Source organism: Sinocyclocheilus anshuiensis, unplaced genomic scaffold, assembly GCF_001515605.1.
Source record: "Sinocyclocheilus anshuiensis isolate Anshui unplaced genomic scaffold, SAMN03320099.WGS_v1.1 scaffold827, whole genome shotgun sequence".
In the NCBI taxonomy this organism is placed as follows: domain Eukaryota; kingdom Metazoa; phylum Chordata; class Actinopteri; order Cypriniformes; family Cyprinidae; genus Sinocyclocheilus; species Sinocyclocheilus anshuiensis.
The window spans coordinates 227,265-230,712 of NW_015542371.1; positions in this window are offsets into that span (position 1 = coordinate 227,265).

The following is a 3,448-nucleotide window of genomic DNA, read 5'->3' on the forward strand; positions in this document are numbered from 1 at the left end:
CGTCAACATGTCTTGTGCTTAGCTCATGATCACCAGCTTGCTGGTCATTTAGGAGTTACGAAGACATATAATAGGATAATGTTACTCCTTTTACCCCTAGACCATCTTAAAGGGTCGTAACAATACTGAAAAGTGAAGAATGACATTGGAACATTAGTATTATGTTTGTTCTTTAAAGGCTGGTTCGCAATGCCTCAGCAAACACTGACAGGGTTGACTCAAGGATCCAGCAAAACCCATCAACTGTTGAAATGTGCTGTTTGTTGAGCCAGTGTGAACTAGCAGTGTTAACTACTGCCTGGGTTAAAAAGCTACACCGAGGGCACTACATCTGATGTCTGTGGATGACTATTTCTGGAACTATTAGCTCTGGCAGAGGCTGTTGTGGTGTGAGCAGGGGGTGTGGGGAAAAAGTCACTTACAGAATAGAAGCTGGAAAAACACATTTATAACATGTTTGTTCTGGATTTTAAGTAAACAAGATGACCAAAGTCACTCGGATGCCAGTGTATATTCCCGAATCGCAGCTGATGCCCTGGCACATGTCAGCCTTGTCTGTCCATGACAGTCCATACCTGTGGTGTTGTTCTCTCAAATGTGTTTGGAATTACCACAGCTAGTTCAAAACAGCGCAAAAACAGCATTTGAAATGTGTCTTTACCCTGAAGTGTTGCTCGGTTGCTATTCTTTTCCAGGAAAACATCCTAGTTTCTCAAGCACAGAACCTGATTGAAAGCAGGTGTGACATCAAAATTCAGATGAGTACCTCGAGCAACTGAGGCACATGGGTGAGGCAAGACTGGAGATTGTAAACAGTTAAAAGTTCACTTTCATATTTTCTTGTTTTCCAGGCAGGCCATTTCTGGGAATCAGCAAAGCACAATGAAAGCATGACTATATTAGTACACTGAGCTTTGTGAACAATCTACCATTAGTACAGAGGCTGAACTCGTTCAGGAGTTAGTAGCACTTCAGCTAGGCAAAAAACTGTGTTTGGGAATAACTAACTAAAAGTAGTGATGCTACTAACTTAAAGGGATAGTTCACTCAAAAATGTCATTTATTCACCCTCATGTTGACTTTCTTTCTTCTGTTGAACACAAAATATATTTTTTTGAAGAATGTGGGTAGCCAAACAGTTTCTGGTCCCCTTTGACTTCCATAGTATTTCTTCCCCATACTATGGAAGTCAATGGGGACCAACATTCTTTAAACATTTTTGAGTGATTTATCTCTTTAACTACAATTTCTGGCAGTAATTCAACTAGAATAATAAATTTTAGTAACTCTAACTTTTCTAGATTGCTAACAAGTAGCTTCTGTCATCATTTACTCATTCTTAAGTATGAATTTCTTCCTTTTGTTGAACATAAAAGAAGATATTTTGAGAATGTCTGAGTTTCTGGACTCCACTGACTATTCATTTTTTCATACTATGGAAGTCAATGGGTACCAGCAAGTGTTCACCACGTTTTCAAGTCAGATCTAGACATTAGAGTGTTTTTGTAGTTTTGTTGTATTTAGAGAAATTTATATGTATGAAATTTAATGTGGTCTACATAAGTCATACATTTTTTTTGTTAATAAAGTGTTATTTTAGTATCTTGGAGATACTATTATAGTTTTTATTAATATTATATACGAACCAGTTTTATATATTCTGTATATTATATTTTCTGATTTCATTTTAATTTTATTTAAAGTTTTAGTAATTTTGTTGTGTTTTTGTCATTTTAGTCGTTTTTTATGTCTATATAATTTTTTATTACACTTGTAGTTATTTTAGCACATCATAAAAATGAGAATTTAGCTAAAATAGATTTTATTTAACATTTATTTTTTCAAGTAACACTTGATTGGTTTATGGTTTTAACTTAATAGTTTTAGTTAACTATTATAACCCTATGTTAATATATTTAAAAAGCTATTACCCCCTTAAATAGCTTCAGTGTAGTTAGCTACTTTTGTTTTAAAATACTTCTTAAATTATGTTTAACTTAAATTATGAGTATCTTGTAACTTGGAAGCAGCAGGACAGTGAGAAAAACATGCAATATTTTTGTCCTAGAAGTGACAGGGGAAAAAGAGAGAGAAAGAGACTGACAGAGTGAGCCAGGAAGAGTCAACGTGTGTCCATGAGTGTGTTCAGGTGTCACAGGGGAGCGGGTGCGAGGTTACAGGGATCTCTGTCGTTCTGGCTCACTCTGGTTCGCTCCGCATTTGCTTGGCTGTGCTCCAGAGTGAGGGGCTCATGGCTCACACCTTGTTTGTCCTTTCACAGCTTGGCCTGGTCCATATTGTGTGCAATTTGGTTCCCTGAGTTCTTGTTTTCCATTCAGGATGTCATGTCAGACTCAGGATTTCATAATATGTCCTTAAGGTATTATTAAACAGCGAGTAGCGACAGAGTACTGCAATTATACTTCATTTACTCTGTCAAAGATGTACATGGAAAAGCAAAAAATAGCTTTATGTAATAAAAAAAAGAATACACACCTGTATGATGATATGAGCAAACATGCAAAAGCATAGGTTTTGTGCTTTATGTAAGTGTTTAATCTAATCAAGATGTGTTTACAAAGCAACACTATCAAAAAACTAAAACAAAAAACAAACAAACAAAAAAACGGGATTTTAACAGATATAATTAAATATCATAAATATAATGAAGAAAAAAACAACACTTTGCTCTAATCTTTTATTATTATTAGGTAAAATAATAAATGTTTTTTGTCCACTTTATAAGTGTGTCAATGACTTTTCTATGATAAGACAAGGTTAATGTAGGTTGTAAAATGATATGTGCTGTGACTCTTTAACAATATTATAATATTTGTGAATCAATAACATTTAAAAAAAAAAACAGTTTACCTTCAAAATTATATTTGAGATCTTTTTGGTAAAAATGATTAAGATATGAAAATATGTTAATATTTTTTTTACTTAAAGGGATAGTTCACCCAAAAATGAAAATTTGATGTTTATCTGCTTCCCCGCAGGGCATCCAAGATGTAGGTGACTTTGTTTCTTCAGTAGAACAGATTTGATGATTTTTAAGTCCAACCGTTGCAGTCTATCAGTCGTATAATACATGGCAATGCTAACAAAATCTATGAGAGTAAAAAAAACACGCACAGACAAATCCAAAATAAACCCCGCGGCTCGTGACGACACATTGATGTCCTAAGACACGAAACGATCGGTTTGTGCCAGAAACCGAACAGTATTTATATAATTTTTTACCTCTAATACACCACTATGTCCAACTGTCTTTGGGCGCGCGCACGGCATCCGGTGCGTGAGGTGTGTACGCGCTCTGGCGTAGTTTACGTTAATGGGTGTGTTGATATCCAGCCGAAGAGCAATCAACCATAACTTCAGGCGAGCAGGCTCAGCAGTTGGGAATACGTGGAAAGTCGCCACTCCCGAATGAGTTCGCGCGAGAGAA